The sequence below is a fragment of the Mauremys reevesii genome, linkage group 4 (assembly GCF_016161935.1).
Source record: "Mauremys reevesii isolate NIE-2019 linkage group 4, ASM1616193v1, whole genome shotgun sequence".
NCBI classification, from domain to species: Eukaryota; Metazoa; Chordata; order Testudines; family Geoemydidae; genus Mauremys; species Mauremys reevesii.
Window position 1 is genome coordinate 78713333 of NC_052626.1, and position 21680 is coordinate 78735012.

The following is a 21680-nucleotide window of genomic DNA, read 5'->3' on the forward strand; positions in this document are numbered from 1 at the left end:
TCTTACAATTACGGCACAAATATATTTTAAGCCCTATTGTAACTACAGTGGACTTGATGCACCAATTTAATTATACTTTTATATAAAGCAGAAAAGGGAAGGTATTCACCCTGATTAGCTGCTGCTTTGCTGTTTCCGCAGGCAACACTATTCTGTGACAGATGCTATCTTTAGGATACTTTGCCCTGGAAAACTCAAATCACTCTTTGAATCCTTTGTGGGCAGCAATAGTACTGTACATGACATCAGTGAACTCAGCTCCCCAGAGAAGAGTTGTTAAAAAGAGAAAGATTCTTCCCATGTTTCGGGAAGTTGGGAGAATAAAAACAGTTATACAATTTCTGTGTTTGCGCTTTTGCCCTCATTTATATACAACACTTTCTGATTTGGCAAAAAGATTTGGCAAAATATTTTTTTGGAGGAAATAGTCACAATAGAAATATTCTGCTTTCCTTTTGAAAGCCTAAAATTGGCTTCAGGCTACTCTTGTGTATGTATGTGTCTTTGATTCCATATGATGGGAATGGTGAAACATCTCAATTTACGTTGAAAGCCTTCTGCAGTCTTTTGGGATAAGTAATAAATATTCAATAGAATTACTCAGATCCATGGCCTCAAATAATTGGCTTTTATTGTCATTAAATTGATCCTTGTTCAAAGTAGGGGGAAAAAAGTGTGTTGGTGGGAGAGATTTTAATTTCCAATTCATTTATACTATCTTTAGCCTAAAAACATCATTTTGGTTCACAAGAGAACAATGATTCTGTATGAGTCAATGCTTTGAGGATTTTTTACATCTGTAAATATGATATACAGTAGAAGGGAACACCAGACTATGCAAACCATTGTCATGGTTTGTCTCAAGTAATTACATTACACAGCCTTCTGTTATTGAGTAAATACTGTTCAAAGGTATATAGGCACCATAATGAAATGTAAGTAATTTATTAGAACTGTTGCATGTTTTAATTTAATAATGTTTTGAGGTTATCAATTAACAGGCTCATATAGAATTATTTAATAAAAGATTATCACTCAAAGATTCATACAGCACTATAAGGAGTATGGAAAAAAGTATGTTACCACTCTTTGTGTAAGGTGAAAAGCTGGCACCTGGATCATCCTTCTGTAACTGATGGAATGCCTACAATTTTCATTCCCAATATAACTCCCAAACCTCTTTTCTTTTTAGGATGAGATACAAATAAATTCCTTTTGCGGGAGAAGAATTACTTTCCCAGAGGTTTATTGTTTTCGATATCTTATTTTACCTCATTATTTATGGAATTTCTTTTATGATATAAAAGGATTTCTAATTCAGTTATTAAGAGCACCTGTTGTAATAAGCAATTCCTAATTAGTTAAAAACATTTTTCAATGGGTCCTTAAAACATGTGATAACAAAGATCCCTTGTCAGTTACAAAGTATAATTTGATTATAAGCACCCTCTTATTGATTACCCAAACAAACTTCTGTATGTCCCTTCATTAGTCTCCAGGGTTCTCTGCCTGGATGTCTAGGCTATATTGGAAGGTCAGTGGCAAAGGAGGGTAAAAGATTACAAGCATTCCATTGTTGAGTTAATTTTCCCTTCACCCACTAGGTTCAACTGAAGGACAAAGAACTTTTCAGTTTCAGCAGATTTAGGTCTGTTTGATACACAACATAAAAAGAATGTTGGTTAACATATAAATAAATGATGAGAGTTTAACATATAGAAATAAGAAAAGGTTAATATTTACTAATTATAGAAAGGGTGGCATCTAGGTCTTGAGGATGTTATATAGTAATTACCTTAGAATACTGTTATGCTGTGTGATACCAAGCAAAGTATATGCCACAACTGTTGTTTTAGTGGCTGGAGGTGGGTACTAAGAAAGAGCCTGATGTTTGATTCTGATTACAGTGTTTCAGATGTCTGAAATTGGAACAGCTGCAACAATACGAGGAATGTAGATTGCCTTGTTTCCCATTTGTGGACTGAAGACAGAATCTACAGGGTTCTGGGCAAATGATAAGAAGAATGTTATCCCCATATATATGTAAACACCTTTTATCCCAAAGGAAGCCAAAGCACAACCAATGGGCCACATTCACCCTTACTGCATGGCATCTCCCTATACCAGCCCAGCCTGCTGTGACCAGGCAGATCAGCCTATAGGTAGGCAGGCATTGTTTCCATTCCTTCCTCCATGAGGCATCTATCAAGGGCAGGCAGGCTTGATTTATGCTCAAGAATCCTACAAGGTTCCCAGGAGTAGAGGCTGCAGTGGAGATGTGCTGCAGCCTGGCCCAGTCAGTGCCACTCACTTTGGGGGTTGGAACTGGATGCCTGGGGAGCTACTCCAGCAGGGAGGAGTCTGTTTTGTGCTGCCACAGCCCCTGGGAGCAGACTCTCTGCTACCATAAAACTTCCAGCCAGACCCGTTTTAGCTTCTGCCAGTTTTAGCTTCAAACAGAACAGACTGAAAATGATTTTTTGTTGTTAAAAATTAAAATGGATGATCTGTTTTGGATCAATAAAGTGAAAATAAAATTAACATTTCCTGTAAAATACAAGCAAGCCTGAAACTAAAGCTTTTTTAAGGTTCAAAAACTTTATATTGTTTTTTTTCCCTTCCTCTTTCATTTTCATACAACTCTGCACTTCCTGGTTCCCAATAAGCTGGAAGCAGAAATATTAAAATCTCACCAGAAAGTTTGTCCTTGTGATATTTCTGTCCAGAGGCAGAAAGCACTAGAAATATCACCAAACAACCTATCCAGAATAATTCCTAGCCAAATGTGGCCCCAAGAGTTTCAGGTAGGGTAAATTACATTCCCTCTTCTACAGCTATGCACAGCCACCTGGCATTATGAAGGAAAGAAGTTTTGTAATGCAAGGGCAGGGTTTACAACCCCTGCAAATGCAAAGCACTTCTGTGGCATTGCTCCCGGAGCAGTAGCAAACGTGGAATTAGTGGTGGAGCTAGCCAAGAATCCATATTTGTTCCCATAGTGAGATGGGATATTGAGCCCACAGGGCTACTCTATCCATTAAGCTGAAATAGCCCCCATAGAGGCAAGTAGTCTCCATAGAGATACTGACGCTTGCAGGCAGTGAGGAAGACTCCACCATTCATCTGCCCAGCCTCCAGCCCAGTTACTTGAGCTAGGCACTGGGCTGTGGATTTAACTCATGGTACTTAAACTTATGCATTCATATCCAAAGTGAACCACAGACCTGTGTTAGATTTATCAATTGTGACCATCTATTAAAAGTGGAAGAAATACCCCAACAGGCAAGGAGTGCAGACACAACTTTAAACTTTGCTGTGTTCTTGGCAACAGAGTTTTTATATAGCATTATCTCACTCCTTTGTAAATCTTATTGTCCATAAAACAAAAAGCAAGAGAATCAATTGTCTTCCTGTCAAACACTCTTTAGTAGGGTACCTCACTAGATTGTAGTTATTATTTATTGTTTAGCACACATTGTTCATCGGTATCTTCACATTGTTCTTCAACATCTTCACATTCACTTGCAGTAGCTTAGAATGGGGGGTGGGGGAATAAAAGAAATGCTATAACCAGCTTCTATTTTCTGTATTTTGTGCATATAAAAGTTAAAAATGTAAATACAATTTTAAGAATTGTTTAGAAGTTTTAAGAAGAAATTTTCCCCTTTGTTTCAAGTAAGGGATCAGAGAATTAGATCAGCTGGAATTCCAGTTGACCTGAGCACACGTATTCTGTCCATGAATTAATTTTGAAACAATGTTTTGAGGTACTAGGGAGTTTATTGAACTACATGTCCTTTTAATTATATATATATATATTTTCATTTTCATGCTCCTCTTTGTTCCAGAAAGGCACTTATAATTCAGCAGTGACAGCAGCAATACAAGAACCTGAATAGAATAGAATAAAGCCAGAACTGACTGGAAGCAATTGCAAAGCACTGTGAAGAAGGGCAGGCTAGATTTCCAGTCTAAATTCATCAGCTCAAGATTTCTATATATTTTTTTTTATTCTCTGTATTCATTGTTTACACAAGAGTAAGGGGAGACAGATCTATCTATATATTTCAAATCTATCTGTCTAAGTTCTTAATGCACCTGTCAGTATAGCATCTAGATCATTTTTTGATGCCCATACACATGGTATTCGAAGACAGGATTGAAAAGACAAGTAATAGGAAAGTAACTGAAGACATTCTTCTATCTCCAGTAGCTGAATCTCATTTAGTTCCCATACCTGGCATTGCTGAACAATGGGAAATGTTTTTTTGCTTTTAACATGATCTACTAGTATGGATAACGTGAATACTAAATGCTATATCAATTTTGGTATAGTTTACGATCCTGATAGACTGATACTGTGCACTGCAATGTGCCTTTGAATGTATCTTCATCACCAGTTTTCATTCAAATACTTTAATACTTGTGTTTTATAGCCTTGGAAGGATTAGATTTTTATTTATAAATGTCAGTCAATTTCACCATACACACACACATCAAAGATTTCCATCTATAGTAATTGAAATGTACAGATAAGCTAATAAAAAATGCTGCTTGAGAATGTATTAAAGTTTGATTTCAGGATATTTACTATGTATACTTTGACATGTGATGTTGACAATTTATGTTTTAACAGTTATAAAAGTTTAAATTTCTGAAATTAAAGTCATGAAATTAAATTCATGTCACCACACACCCCATTGTGTGACCCTTCACATAATTTCCCACAACTGTGAACATTTAAAACAATATCTAGGCAAAAATGTTTACAAAAAACCATAGGTATTATCAGTAGAAATTATATACAAAAATCAAATTCTTCCAAACCTAATTTTGTGCTAATGATGGGATTTTCTTATTACAATAATCAATCATTCACATATTAGCTTCAATGGTGGCTCACATACTAGTTTTAAACTCTGAACCAGAAACCCAAAGTTTACCAGATGCTCTATAATAGTTGAAAAAAGACCTTTTAATATTTTCTTGTATTCCATCCAATTGATATTAGCATCTTATTACAGTAGAATGTTATAAATCAAACCAGAACCCGCTAGACTCATTTAAACAATAAAAGTCCCCTAGCTAGTTTCATCTTCTCTGCATGACTATCCCTCACCATTATATGGAGTGTACAAACCTATAGAAAAGAATTATAATATAGTATATGGAGATATACCTATCTTATAGAGCTGGAAAGGACCTTGCAACGTCATCAAGTCCACCCCCCTGCCTTCACTAGCAAGACCAAGTACTGATTTGCCCCAGATCCCTAAGTGGCCCCCTCAGGGGTTGAGCTCACAATCCTGGGTTTAGCAAGTCAATGATCAAAGCACTGAGCTATCCCTACCCTCAATTGAATTGTGAAAGCTAAGATTCAAATCAGTGTCCTTGATTAATGTGCAGCTGTTTTTTCCAGGTTACTTTCCTGTCCAAGCCAGTAGGATCTGCCATAAGTTATCTCTTCAGGAAGTTGTTCTGTGTATAACTTGTGTATACACTGATACGGATAATAGGTATGCAAAATCCTTCTTCCCCTTCCCTCCCCCCCCCCACTTAACTGAGAATTCAATTTCTTCAAAGAAACTACAACACAATTGTACTTCTTAATGTGTCATTGGGGTGGTGCATTTCTAATATATGTTGTCAGGTCCAATTATTACTACTACCATGTGATAGTGTAATTTATACTCTGGATATACTCTTCTTTTGTTTAATAGAAGCTGACACCAACATTGCTACAGCCAACAATGTTTGTGTTTTGAGCATCTCTCAAGCTGCTGCAAAGAACAACACTTATCTATTTGGATTTTTCTTATTTACTCAAGTCTGTGACTGCTTTTTTTTTTTTTTGGTCTTTTAAATATTTTTATGACAAACTTATCTACACTTTGTCAACACCAGTATTCTCATCAACATTATTTTTTTCTTTGTTTTTTAATTATGCAAATGAATCAGACCCTTACATTTAAAAACTTTAATTTTTTTCAGAAGGGTTTTTTTTAAATCAAAACCTATGTATTTAGTTCTATTGATTCTGAGTCTAATTGTGTGCTGGGGAGCTGCTTGGGAGCCTAAGTGGATATATTTTAGTTTATATGCTGAGGGGCTAGAGGAAAGGAATGTAGCAGGAAAAGCAACCAGTAGGAAGGCTTAAAAAGTTGCAAGTTAATACAAGCCATTTCCTACTTTGTATTACACATACTTCCAGTTTCTCAGGACTATTTCTGCCCTGTTATACATGTAGAACTCCCCACTGAATTAAATTCAACTCCCAGTTACACCAAAATAAATCTAGATAACTGCATTGACTTTTTCACTCTTCTATGCATAAAGTTTTAGTTCAACCAGGTTTACATGAATGCAATAAGAGCAGAAGTTAGTCCACAGTTTCTGCTAGAAGTCCAGACTATGATTTGAGAGCTACCTAAAAGATTTGGATGTCCAATTCTCTTCAGAATAAATATGAATTGGTGATCCAAGTCTCATAGCTCAGCCCTAGTTTTTATCTCTCTCTGTTTAGAACGACAGGCAGAAAATGCTAATAAAATTGTCTTGCAAAACAAGCTTTGAAGAAATAAACAACAGTGCTGTATTCTCAACTTGGCTTTTGTAATCTTTTTAATTATTTGATAATAGGTCTTTTTATATGATCAAGCAGTGCGACTGAGTTTCCTGTCTGGGACACAGACTAACATGAGGAAAATGCAAGGAGAAATTAAAAGAGAAAGCCATTTTGGCTTTAACTGCACATTTATTGCAGTTTTGCTCCTCTCTGTCCCACCACAAACTCTGTCTCACCATCCCCCAGCCCTGGTTCCATCACCAACATTCATTCTCTGCTCCTACTCCCATCCCACTGAGTGCTTCTGGAGAAAGTCTCACTAATATACATACTTCTTCCATTACATGTTTATTCTCTCCCCTTTCTCTTTTGTGATATTCCATGCCAATAGCAGTCCCTGACTCATCTTTAGAGTTCAGACTTGTTGACTACCATGCCCACGGTGCAGTCACTCATTTGCAACCTTTGATGTGCTCCCCCCCCCCGCCTCCGCATCTCGCCTTTTCTACACAAAAACTGATTGGCTTTTAAAGAGAAGATCTGCCATGCCCTCCCTTCCTCTCCACTCCTCTTCTGACTTGTCCAGTATCCTTCATCCTCAATCTCCCCTTTTGGCCAAAGCTTGGACCATTGTGCATTATGCTGCATTTGGTCATTATGCTGAATGTTCACTGGCATTTTAAGAGCAATGTCAGCGTTATCTCCCTCCTCCATGAAGGAAAATTATTTATAAATATTTTCAGGCTCATCTCCAGGCAAAAATGAATAAGCCAACCTGTGTTTTGCTGCTCTGTGTCCAAATTCATTGCAGTCCAAATACGGAGAAGGGTTCATTCCATTCAGGACAGTTCCTGGGCTTATCAGACTGAAAGGTTTGTGAAATGTTGAATTTTGACATTTTCTTTTTCCTCTTCTTTATATCAACTTCTGATTCTGTGACAAAGAATAACTGAGAGTTCTTTTCTGCTACAGCTGAACAAGGAACTTTAAGAAAATAGTGTTATCCCTAAAGTCTCTCTCGCCCTCTGTTTTACTGTAGAGCTGGTGACACATTCTGAAAATGTGACATATGACAACAGTGTACAGATTGAGTTAAATATTATTGAATTAAGTTCAATACCTTTGGGGTCCATTGTATTAAAACTGCAATTGAATATGTGTTCTTGTGAGATTGTATGTATCTTCCTGAGAGGAGGTGAGGGATGCTAACTTAATTTCTCTGGCTTTTAGCCCTTTGAAGCCACCCTTGGAGAGGTTAGTCTATACTAGTTCAAATAGGATTCTCCAGGGACCAACAGACAAAGAAAGGATTTTTGGATAAATAGTCAAGTTTTAAACAGGCTTAGGCCCTTCTTCCAGGTACAGCAAATGAACAGGACCTCTGGGGACCCACTTCTTAGGGAAAGGATTTGGCTTACAGAGACTCCATAAGATTGTGTGCTAGTTCTAAACTGAAGCTATTATGATTGTTAGATGAAAGAATTAATAGAGATCAAATTCATTTTTGTCATGATGTTCTTTGTTTACTCACTGATGTCCTTTGTTTACTTACTTTGAATTTTATTCAGCTTGGAAATTAAATAACACTGAGCAGATTCACTTCCTGGTTCTAATGCAGTAAAACAACAGTGCTGGATATGGCTTATTGAAACCAGTGTGCCTACTTAGGCATGTAAGGACTCTTTGCATGAGTGAGGATCACTTTCATGTGTAAGGGTTTGCACAACCTGGACCAATCAGAATTGACTTAAATGGGGTTAACCAGGATTATACCAGTGTAGTTGAAAAAGCAGAATTTGTTCCAAAGTTAGCTTTTGTAACCTCCTACATTTTTCATTAATATTTGAGCTATATTTTGAGTCTCAGCTAAACTGACATGGTGCCTTCCAAAACCTATTAAATTTCAGTGTTGCCCTTTCTCTTTAACACAGAAGGCTCTAAAGCATGGGGTAGGCAACCTATGGTACGTGTGCCGAAGGTGGCACACGAGCTGATTTTCAGTGGCACTCACACTGCCCGGGTCCTGGCCACTGGTCTGGGGGATTCTGCATTTTAATTTAATTTTAAATGAAGCTTCTTAAACATTTTAAAAACCTTATTTACTTTACATACAACAATAGTTTAGTTATATATTATAGACTTATAGAAAGAGACCTTCTAAAAATGTTAAAATGTATTACTGGCACGCGAAACCTTAAATTAGAGTGAATAAATGAAGACTTGGCACAGCACTTGTGAAAGGTTGCCAACCTCTGCTCTAAAGTCTAAGCTTTTACTCTTCTTCTTAGTGTATGCGCAACATGCCTCAGGTGGCATGTGACCAGGATTCGTTACCGAATTTGGTCCATTGGTTGGGTCATTAGCTTCCCTAGCTTGAGCCAAGTACTGATGGGGCGTTCAACATGAATGTTGATCTATGCCCCCCAAACTTTTAATTATTATAATCAAATGTTATTCTTTCATCTAGTGGAGTTATCTAAATTTTAATTACACCTATCTAGATTTAACTTTAATTTAATTAAAGTTAATTTTTAATTAAAACAAGCAAGGAAAAACACTTCTTCTCTTTAAAAAAAAGGGATGATCAAGTTTACATGATGTGTGAGGACATAAATACTGTGTTCTTGTGGGCATTTATTCTTTTGAAAATAATATTAAGAAAACACTGAAATAAAACTAATTATCTCACACTCATTTCAGCCATTAGGATTAAATTAAAGGCTTATATCCTACTAACATATATCCTTCTGACTCCCATTGGTGCCATTGGTAGAAGGTCACATTTCTCTATTGCTAAAAGGTAACAAGTAACCTTGGCATTTTATACGTTCACACAAATCTAATAAGTGTTCTGAGACAATCAAAATCATTTGTGCTGGAGGGACTTCAAATGGGTCATCTAGTCCATCCTCTTTTTATTACAGCCGGTGGGATTTTGTTCAGTCATAAAAACTACCCCTCATGTTATATATGGGTGTAAAGTCTACCATTGCCAAGTTTTCAAAGATTATGACTCTTTGTTAGCAGCTTGGTCTACTATTGGTCTTATAATGTTAATCCTAATTTATAAACCTAAATTTCCACTGCTGTAGCACTTACCCTAATGCTCCTTGTTCTGTCCAAGTTTACTGCTGACAATACTTGAGGCATCCCCTCTTCATGACATCATTTATGGTTTTGTGCACAGTTAGCACGTCTGTCTCTTCAATCTCACCTGATTAGACTATTCCAGTTTCTAGCTACCCCTTTGTCACAGTTCTTATTTTCCAAAACATTACCTCTTTTTGTCATTCTCCTCTGAACTTTTTCCAGTTTGATGATGCATTTTTTTGTAATACGGTGTCCTAAATTGACTTCAATATTTAAAATGACGCATTGTCAGTGTAAATACTAGGCTTGTTTTATGAGGAAACTCCTGTTAACATGCCACATTACGGTATTGGCCTGCTTTTCATCTGCAATCACACATTAAACTCATGGTATTTATCATCCACTGTGACTTCCTGCTCAGTCTCTGTGGTGTTACTGCTAGAGCGGGTCAGAAAATTCCTTCTTATGTGAATCCCTTTTAATTAGAGTTGGGATGCAGGAAATGAGTTCGGATACATAGCTTAAGACAAGGATTTAAGATCAGAACCTAGAATGAGTCAGGGATAGGGCTCAGATTTTGGTGGCACCAATATTTCATGAGTTGTTTTGTGAGAGCTCTTCCATTTTGTTCCACTCTTGAGATTTTGTCTATATCCAAATTCAAGCTAGGAAAATAAAACCCAAACCTCTCATTTTGCAGCTGACCTGGAACACAGTCAACAAGAATTGGTTCAGAATCCAGGGACCCATCATCCCCACTCCACTGATATTGAAGAAGTTCAGATCTGAGGTTAAATTTTTTGTCAGCAACTTTGTTCCATATTTTATGGAAAAGAAAATAATGATAGCATCCTGTTTGTAATGGGGAGGGTGACCTTTTTTTCTTTAGAAAGGGGCCTCACGCCAGTCTCAGAATTTCCATATGAAACATATTCAAAAGTTGTACAATTTTGTGTGAGCAGATTCCTTTTGTACACAGAATTCTATTATTTGCGTAGTTCAACAACTGCACATGTAAAATTTGGAGCTGGTTTGTGGCTCATTAGGAAATTTGGCTCAAATAACTAATTTGGATTAATTGCTTTGATAATTTGTTAGACATACTTGAAAATCATTCTAGTCTTAGCTTGAGGAATGTAGGTATGAGATTTATAGCTTTGAATCCTATTACATTAACAAGAGTTGGATGCATAAGACTCAGCTTGAAGACAACACACCTCACTGTCTATCTCTACAGTGACAGTTTAAAGCAACTGTAGATGGAATTGGACCAAAACTCCTGATATGAAACTCCTCATATTTCCAGGTGATCAAAATTCAGATGTGTACCTGAATTCTGGCTGGGATTTTCAATGGAGGCTAGGGGGTAACCATTTCCTAACCAATGGGAATCAGTCACCTAACTCCTCTAGGCTGCTTTGAAAATCCTAGTTCTTTTGACTTCAGTTCATCTCCAAAAATAAGTTTTTTGGGGATAAAATTTATCCCAGTTGTAACTTTATTGTAGTTTATATAGTCACCATGATTATTATATTTGGCCTTATATTTTTAACCCAGACTTTGACTTGTAGCATAAATTGCTAATGAAAATACTGCCCTTAAAATAATACTTTTAAAGTATATTGATGAATCCATAAGTTATATCCTAAGAATATTGATGTGCCAGCATATCATGGTAAAAGTCAAACAATCAATGACCAAGACTAATTGTAAGCTTCCCTTAAGACACTTTATGTGCTTCTTGCAATGCCAATAGAATGCCTTTTTGCTTATTTGATTTGTTTCCCAGGATTGCTGAAAACATGGCAGGCATTTAAACACATGGTAGCTATTTCCTATCTGAATTGCACATCTAATTCATCATTTTTTTGCAGGAGTAAATTTAAAATCATAGTTGGCTAGTTGATATCTAAATAGTATTATTTCATTACTGTGGCAACTACAATACCTTGCCCTGTGATCTTGTCAACTCTCATAAGCCAAATATGTTCAAGCCTGGGAGGTATTTTGACCTCCAAGAAAAAAAACTAAATTCTTCAGGAAGGTGGTATAAAATCATAATTGACATGGGAATGTTGTCTTTGCTATGGCTGCAGGATTGGGCCTATAGTTTGCCAAAACAACTTTGGAATCTGTATAGCTTGTTTTCCTTCTGATTGTTAACATGGAGGCTGATAAGTGAATTACCCGTGTGGCAGCATGCATCCAAATAGCAAGAATAACACTCCTCATAACAATAAAAATATCAAAGTAATTCCAACTTTTATTTCTTTACACATTTGCTTCATCACTATCCCACATACTTACACTCCTGATGTATTATATGGGATTCAGAAATCTCTGTCTACATAATAAATCTACCTGCCTACCTAGGTTCTTAGATGCAGTTTATCCAGTGAATGGAGTAGACACAAATATTGCACAGACACCATTCAAAAAGTAGCAACATATATGTGTAAGACATTTCATTTGTTTTATGAATGTACATCCATTCGTTTATGAATAAAATAACATTAGTCTATGAAATGCATACATTATCATGAACAGAAGGATGTCAGGTTTGCTCATTGAAATACATGTCTGCCCTAACCTTTTCAGGAACTTGTTGTTCTGTTCAGGTCATTTCCCCTCCGTCCCGCCCCTCAAAAAAATTGTTTTACTATAACAATGATCAGTCATTGATACTGCATTCAGCTAAAACAGGGACAATTTACCCTTCCAGCCATTTTTTTCCTGTGAATCAAAATTGTAAATTTTGCCTGTTTTGGTGCTGAACAATGTAGTGAACTCACATTTAAACACTCTGACTGCACACCGTTTGGTATTGTAAAATTACATATTCACCCATCTGATGCATGCTGTGAATGTGAGCACATTTTCAGCTATACATAAATTCTGATTTTAGTTGTTTTTAATTTGTGTATTCAGCACAACAATAAACAATATTCTAGTGCTAGCAGGAGCTAGGTTGTGACAGCTTAGAGAGAAATACATGGTGGGAAAACTGCCTGCCTTTATGAAATGCTCTTCAAATTTATAAGCCTGAGATACGCCCAATTAAAGTCAATGTCAAAATGAAAAGTACTAGAAAATCTCCATGAATTTGAGACTGTGTAGGAGTGTGAATGTATGAGTGAATAAGATGTTCACCAGAGACTGAATCTTAGAAATAAACAAAATGATCTGCCATTGCACAACATTGATTGGCACAAGAGATACTAAAAGACACAGGGTGAAATTCTGGCTTCATTGTAGTTTATAGAAGTTTGCCCTGACTGTGGTGGAGCTAGAATTTCACCTCTACAGTAGAACATGTCACACCAGAAATATATGAAATGCCCCAAAAGCATTGTATTTACAGGATTTTTTTTATTTGCCTTTGTTAATGGGGCTCTATTTCCCAGCAGAGTTCATTGGAATGTTTTGTTTTACAAAAAATGCCATCTTCATCAAAATCTAAGTATTTCAAAAAAGTATTGATTTCAACAACATTTTATTTAGAAAAAAAGAAAAGGAGCATTTTGATAATGCATTTTTCTAGCTTATGAAAGCAATATCTGGATTTTTTAAGGTGCAAGCAAGTGCAGCTGGTCCCTCAAGAATTTCTGCAAGCTGCCTAAATCAACAATTAGGGTGCGAATTTGCTACTCATATGCAATCTCTTTAGTATCTTAAACTTAGATTGCATTTTTGTTTATTTGGAAGTAATCTGATTTGATCTGTTTGCTGTCCCTTATAATCACTTAAAATCTATCTTTTATAGTTAATACACTTGTTTTGTTGTTGTTGTCTAAAACCAGTGTGTGGAAATCATAATTTTGGGCAGAAAGCTGTGTATATTCCTCTCCACACTGACGGAGGGGGCGAATTTCATGAGCTTATGCTGTACAGTTCCCTGTGCAGCGCAAGATAATATAATTACTCCAGAGTGGGTGTGCGCCTGAGAAGCTAGTAAGTACCCTAGCTGTATAGCCTTCCCATGCAGGGACTGGTCAGAGAGCCTGCCTGCATGTTACTACAGCCGGGTGTGTCCCTACCTGTGTGTATGCTGATTGAAATAGCAAGATTGGAGAGTTTAGCAACTTGTCACAGCAGCACAGTGTGAGAGGGAGCCCAGGCTGGTGGGTCAGGGGCACTCAGTGGTACCCCAGTTCCAGGTGGCACCCTGGGGGGAACTGAAGGGTTAAAATCCATGTGCATTTTATATAACAACCTGGTATATGGATTGTGCCAGCTCTTTTCCAGACCCAAAGTCCAGAGTATGGTCAAGGGATTGGAGGACTAGCAAATAGTGATTAGCTAAGAGAAAGCTAGGGTAAACAGATAATCTTGTTTGGCTAAAATAAGCCTAGTTAGCAAATTGCCAGGTATTGGAGCTGAGAACTAAATAATTGTGTCTTATTCAGAGTTGCGGATTGAACAAAGAAGCCCTGTTTTGGTTGTTAGTTTCTTCTGTAGGGAGACATTTTTTCCACAGATCCAACCTTGAGTTTATGAAAGGTTGGCACATATCAGTATAAGGTATGGCAACCTCCCACCTCCCTTTCCCAGGGACCAATGCCTGCCTTAAGACACAAAGGAGACAATCTTTATTGCCATATACTTTCACTGTTTCTTTGCTTTAACACCTAGGAATGTACCTGTTGGACAATCAAAGGAGTTGCTCCATTCCTATGGACTCAAATCAGAATTCAACATATATATTTAAACTAATAACATTTTAACAAAGTATTAATTAAATGTTAACTTGCTAACTTGAGACCATGGGCGGAGACATTATGTAACCTGTTAACCATTGGCTACTGTGCTATCTTGTCTTGCTGCAAAACCTATCCCGGGGTGTGGAACTGTCTACCCTGTCACTTTCCCCCGCACATGGAAAATCCATATATTCTATTGTAATCAATTGATTGACAGTGTCTTTGAGCCTAATAAGCAAGGTGACACTCCGCCAGCGCTGTGTGTAATAAACTCCTATGCTTGGCCTCTACATGGTGTGGATTTATGTCCTTCAAGAACCCCTCAAAGAGGCCATATCCTGTAACAAGTTACAACAGTGAATGAATGCTGTGCTGGATATGGAAAGGTTGTTTATTTGTTTTCTCTAATAAATATATATGTCCCTAATGTGATCCTCCTAAAATATAATAACTGAACTGAAAAATAATCTCTTTCCCCTAGATCTAAGAAAATTATGAAGAAAAGAGCATGCAATTGTTTTACACTTCCCTTTTAATTCCTGTTCAAAACAATAAGTATATGAAAGAGGCTATCGGTGTGGAAGGCTATGCAGTGTTCTATGTTGATGGGAAAAGATAAAAGGGAAATCAAGTAAAATAAAAAGTAATAGTTAGAAATAACTTGGTGAAATACATGATATTTCTGAAAGATACCCTGGGTTTCCAGAAGCTTATTTACGCTTCTTCAATAGTATTATTTCTTTATATGCCTCCTAGACACAACTACAAAAAGCCTCCTCTCTCAAATATGTGAATCTGTTAAAATGTGTATTAAACAGGGAGGGAAAATCAAAGTCATTGCAGTACAAACCATTAGAAAAGCAAATGAAGCCTTAGCTTTCTTAACAAGGTTCATATAGGACTTGCTTTAAAATATATATATATAATATAATGGCCAATCTTACCTCTAAGGCATTTCCTACCAAGATGTTTACAAAAAGCATCCATCTGATAATGACTAGGCAGGTAGTGAGCGATACTGCTACTGATCAGCTTCTTACAACTTCAGAATGTGCACACATGTAGTCTATGCAAAAGCATGCGCTTTTTACTCGTCCTCTTTCCCATCTTCTATTTATTTGTGTTGCCCATCTATTGTCTTGTCTTTATGATTGTAGAGACTTAGGATCAGAGATTATTTTTTACTTTATGCCTAGCACAACAAGGTCCTGATTTAGCTGGTGCCCTAGTCATGTCCTTAATATAAATAATGAATACTAATAATTGTATAAATTAACTGATATGAAGGGGGAAAGTCACTGTATATTCTGAAGCATCTGTGTAACTTCAAGATGAATGCCTGACAGGAAATATCTTCTAATTCCCTTCAAAATGGCATAGAAACAGAGGCAAGTTGCTGGCACATCAGGAAGAGGGGGAGAGGGAAGCTGCAACCTCAAATTAAGCATTTTAAATTCTACTTATTTTTGATTTAACATGACCTTTAAATTTGTTAATAAAACGACAGCTGCTCTGGTTATGTTGATGTTAGTTTAATATCCCCTATGACAATAAAAAATGGACTCAGGCTCTGGGCTATGTCACTTGCTGATGAATTAGATAAATCTTAAAGTTTATTTTCTCACTGTATACTTAGCTTTTGCAGTTACCCTTAAGACATTAATCTATTGAAAAAGAGATGATATCATCTTTCAGGAGAAACATGTCATAAATATTTTGATAAAGTATTTGTAATCCTCAAAAACAGATGGCTGTTCCATAAAGATTGTCAGCTGAGAAGGTTTTGCTGACAGAATCATATTAAATAACTGCAGTTTGGGGGTGCAGATTGAACCTCACAATCAGATGCATTTTGCTATTAATCAATCACAGCTGGGTGGTTTTCTGGCAGCTGGAGCATGCTGGTCCTAATTTAATTGTCTTGCACCATTTCTGACTAATAAATCCTGGAAAAGATACAATTTGATGGAGAGAATAAAAAGAAATACATAGTAGGCTGGAGGTTGGTGGGGGCAGTGGAAGCTAATAAAATAACATGAGACCATATTCAGAAAGAGAGAGAGAGTGATATTGTTTGGGCCAAAACAAAAGTAGTTTGCCAATAGCTAAACTTATATAAGGTACTATAAATAGCAAAGAATAACCTTTGGATAAGCAAATTTTAATATCTGAGATTGCACCAACTCTTTGAGCTGTCTCATATATATGTTAAAAAGAAAGAGTGACTTTATTGAGCCTTCTGGCCCACAAGGCTCACTACTGAGTTGCTGTGTGGATTCTTGATGAGGAGGAACAAGGCTTCAACGCCAAGAAGTGCGCGTCCCTCCACGTCGACGGGAGCAAGAGGGACTCGGTGCTGACGACGGAGTTCCTCGTCCAGGGCGAGCCCGTCGTTCCCCTAGCTGAGGGCCAGGCCTACCAGCACCTCGGCACGCCGACGGGCTTCCGCGTCCGGCAGACCCCCGAGGACACAATCCGGGAGATCCTGCAGGACGCCGCCAAGATCAACACGTCCCTGCTGACGCCGTGGCAGAAAATCAATGCCCTCAATACCTTCCTGATCCCCCGCATCGCCTTCGTCCTGAGAGGGTCCGCCGTGGCGAAGGTGCCCCTCAACAAAGCAGACAACACCATCCGGCAGCTGGTGAAGAAGTGGCTGGCCCTACCCCAGAGAGCCAGCAACGAGCTCGTCTACATCGCCCACCGGCACGGGGGCGCCAACGTCCCCCGCATGGGAGACCTCTGCGACATCGTGGTCGTCACGCACGCCTTCCGCCTCCTGACGTGCCCGGACGCCACGGTTAAGAACATTGCGACGGCCGCCCTACACGCTGTCATCAAGAGGCGAATCGGCAGACCCCCCTCCGACCAAGATGTGGCCACCTTCCTGAGCGGCTCCCTGGATGGCGAATTCGCCCGGGACGGGGGTGACATCGCCTCGCTGTGGTCCCGCGCCCGCAACGCCACACACCAGCTGGGAAAGCGACTGGGCTGCCGCTGGGTATGGAGCGAGGATCGATGGGAGATGGGAGTCCTGGTACCGCGGATCGAAACAGAGGGCAACACCTTCGTCAACCCCGGAGCCAGAGGCATGTTGGAGAAGTCCCTGAAGGCCGCCGTCCACGCGCTCTACGTGGACAGCCTGAAGAAAAAACCCGACCAGGGCAAGGCCTTCGAGGTGACCAGCAAGTGGGACTCCAGCAACCACTTCCTCCCTGCAGGCAGCTTCACCCGATTCGCCGACTGGCGGTTCATACACCGCGCCCGACTGAACTGCATCCCCCTCAACGGAGCCGTCCACCACGGGAACCGAGACAAGCGCTGCAGGAAGTGCGGGTACGCCCTAGAGACCCTGCCCCATGTCCTATGCAGTTGCAAGCCCCACGCCAGGGCCTGGCAGCTACGCCACAACGCCGTCCAGGACCGTCTGGTAAAGGCCATCGCCCCGCACCTGGGAAAGATCGCCGTCAACCGCACCATCCCCAACACCGACAGCCTGCTGCGCCCGGACATCGTCGTCACAGATGAGGATCGGAAAAAGGTCATCCTCGTCGACGTGACGATCCCGTTTGAAAACAGGACCCTGGCCTTTCGCGAAGCCCGAGCCCGCAAGCTTGAAAAATACGCCCCCTTGGCGGACACCCTGCGGTCAAAGGGCTACGAGGTCTGCACCGACGCCCTGATCGTGGGGGCCCTGGGCGCCTGGGACCTTGCAACGAACGCGTGCTTCGGACCTGTGGGGTGGGCCGTCGCTACGCGCAACTCATGAGACGCCTAATGGTCTCGGACACTATTCGCTGGTCTAGAGACATTTACACGGAGCACATCACCGGCCACCGCCAATACCAGGAGTGAGCGGGCGTGACTCTGTGCATACGAAGGGGGGACGAGACCCGTGGACCCCCCCGTCGGACTCTATCCCCTAAGCCCTGAACCCACCAAACCGTACTCCACCATGTGAGGGTCGTCCTAACCCCATTACTCAGCCCGCTTATCCGTGCCCATGACTATCTGTAACCCGTTTGTATGAGTGATGTACCCTCACTGTTTACTGACTGTATCTTGAACTCACCCACCGTATACCCCGCATTGGGGACATGACAGACTGTGTATATGTATACGCTGCCCAACACCAAAACGCTAACATCCCCCCACAACCTGTATGTTACCCCCAATGACACAATAACTGACGCTTCAAACACTTTGTATCGTTTATTTTAAATATTCTCTAATAAAATTTAAATCTAATGTGGGGGAAGTTTGCAAAATCATTTGTGTCAAATGTAGGTTTTTTCACAATATGCTGAACAGTTGCATTTACTGGACTGGCTGGAAGGGCGCTATAAAGGGCGAAGGTTATTTTCATAGGTGCTGAGCCAGACCCAGACTTTGAAATTTTATTTTTTTGCTGATTCACACAAACTCCATCAAAGACAGTTGGCTTCCCCAGTTCTGTGGCTTGTGTTTTATCTTCCTTTGCAAGCTGATTTTCTTGATGCTGCAAACCAAACTTCTGAAGAAGCTAAATAACATCTAATGTCTTTTTATTAATACTATGTCAGGAAGGAGGAATCAAATCAAAGATATCAAATCCCACTCCAAAGTGATTAGAGAACCAAACAGGTAGCCCTCCACTGATGTCTGTAGTAGTTACACTCCTTTGTGGTTGAAGGCAATTTTTCTCCCAGAGTATTGCCTACCAGCCCAGCAAAATAGGAGACTCATAGCCTCCAATTACATTTTATTGCCTCCCAGGCTTTCTGTTTTCTTAAGACCAAACCTGTAAACTTTTGGGCACCCTAAACTTGCATTTTAAAAGTGGAACTGAGGTGATTAGGATCTCACGCCTTTGGGCTCCTGTTTTCAAAGTCCAGTTAGATCCTGTTACTCTACCAAACACAAGTGCAAATATTCTGGGAGAAATTTATTAACCATACATATTCATAACCAATTATTTTACCTGTTTCATGTGAGCCAGGCCAAGGGGGAATCAATTCTGTGAATGTATTAACATTCCAGTGCCTTAGGCAAGGGTTACAATATTACACGATGGACCTAATCCTGCTCCCATTGAAGTCAATGGGAGTTTAGGCACTGACTTTAATGGTAGCAGCATCTGGCACAATGTTTGCTATTACTGAACTGTTAGAAGAGAAATACAAATACGACATGTTCGCAAAATGTTGCATGCACGCTACAGTTTTAACAAAAATGGAATTAGAACTTACAAGTTGTTTTGTATCATTAAAACGTTGTACAATGTTTTCATTAATTTAGTCAGAAATCAATGTAAACACGCTGAAAATAAATATTCCAGACACATAAAAAAAGTCCTAGCAGTTGAGGAAAGAAATGGACCCAATATTCCCTGCATTGTATTATCAGTTAGTGGGACAGATACAGAAAGACATATGTCAACTTGAGAAGACAGGTTGTTTTGTGTGTCAAACCAGTACTTAGCGTGTCAAGGCCTTGATGCAATCAGTGTCAAGAAAAGCTATTGTCCTTTTTTGCTGTTTAAACTAAGAAGTTGTCAAAGTGATTGTGTCCAGTGTTGATGCCAGGCTCCTCTAATTCTGAATGTTTGTTTGGGAACCCTGCAGATACCCCTGAGGCTTCAGAAGGCTATTCCGTATGGAGATGAAAGGGGAATAAAGTGTATGGTGTGGGAACTGTATCTTTCACTCTTCTGCTAGTTACTTTTTCAGTTACGACCTCACCCTTCCACCCATGTAACACCCATGTTACATGGATGTGTAACTTGTGTCACCATTTCTATCACCACTGAATTGGACCCATGGTCCATATATGACTAGTGAACTATGCTACACTTCAGGCCCTGCATAAATTAAGACCTTTGTAATCATAAGACCATTTACCCGATGCAGTTAATTTAACTATTCCAGGAGGACTGTAAATGACCCAGTTGTTAGGTGTAACAGCAGAATACACAGATTTATGTTCACGTCAGATTCAACATAGCTCTGAGAAGGCATATTGTATTCTTGCATTTTATCTCTGAATTTATTTATTTTTAAGAGCCAATAAATTTAGCACCTCTATTGTTTATCAGAGGTTATGGCTAGTATGAGCTTTGCTCTTGGTTATTGTGACTTGCCTGCTTCCTTGAGATCTCTAGATTGGGAGAACATTGTCTCTTTGAAAGAAGACGATAAGTGAATAATTCTTCTGTTATGATTTTTAAGGTGATTGGGTTTTTTCTCTAATTTCTGATACCTTTTTCATGAAAGACATGCCCTAGGGGGAATCAATAATGTGAACACATTAGCAAGGGTTACAACATTAGACAATGGACCAGATCCTGCTGTCATTGAAGTTTTGGCATTGACTTCAATGGAAGTAGCATCCAGCATGTTTGACAAATACAACACTGTGGTGAGATCAACATGTTGGTATTATATTCCAGACAGAATTAAGAATGACTTCTAGTTTTCTGCTTCTTTTAATGCTTTATTTTGCAATTTATTAGTAGAAAATAAATAAAAAGATCATTAATTGCTATTAAACAGCTGATTCTTAAAGGAAAATAACACACTCTCAGATGCCCAGAATGTCAGTCATAGCTTTGCCCTGATTAAAGGCTGTGCAATGTTGTTCTCTCCAGGAGCATCCCAAGAAGACTCTCACTCTGTGGCCATGTCCACATGGGGACATAGGAAGGTTAAGGTAAAGCAACTAAAGGTGTTAAGTCAATGCCTAGATTCAACTTAACTTTCATGAGTAGCCCACTATAGACAAGCCCTGACAGTCAAAATCTGCCTTCCATTTTCCTCCTGCTTTATGGGAAAAGTACTCTGATCAAGGCTCTACACTCTCCACCCCATACCACCTACTCCTATCCATTTACGCGGGGTGAAGGGATGTAGTAGCTCAATGACAGCTGCCCTCCTCAACACGCTGCTACCTTCAATCTGGGTAGCTGACACCAGGGAATAATGGGGCGTCTTACCACCCTTCACTGCTTTCTGTGCCTCCACAAGCCAAGTCCCAATCTGGACCCAAACAATGGAGGGACAAACACAACCACTGTCCCTTTTCTAATGTAGGTTGTTCCTGAATGAGGTCTTGTGGTCAATAGCTCATCACCACTAATTTTATTCATTCTCTCTCTCTCTCTCTCTCTCACACACACACACACACACACACACACACACACACACACACACAAACTAGATTTGGCCACTGTTAATCATGCTGAATATACCCTATTCCTTAAAACATTTAACTGAGAGCAGTGACAACTTGTGTAAAAAAGAATGACAGAATGTAGCGCAAAATAAATGAGCACTCCAAATATTAGCAAT

General features: G+C 39.3%; 2 long non-coding RNA genes across 2 annotated transcripts in view; one reads left to right on the top strand and one right to left on the bottom strand.

Moving 5' to 3' along the window:
* LOC120404610 overlaps window positions 1–3097 on the top strand; it is a 51688-nt gene extending 48591 nt beyond the window's left edge. Inside the window, exon 3 of the long non-coding RNA XR_005598062.1 lies at window positions 1908–3097. This is a non-coding gene — a long non-coding RNA (uncharacterized LOC120404610). The remainder of the gene's footprint in view (window positions 1–1907) is intronic.
* Window positions 1–21680, bottom strand: part of LOC120404611 — a 39968-nt gene that overhangs the window by 2124 nt on the left and 16164 nt on the right. Inside the window, exon 3 of the long non-coding RNA XR_005598063.1 lies at window positions 7341–7498. This is a non-coding gene — a long non-coding RNA (uncharacterized LOC120404611). The remainder of the gene's footprint in view (window positions 1–7340; window positions 7499–21680) is intronic.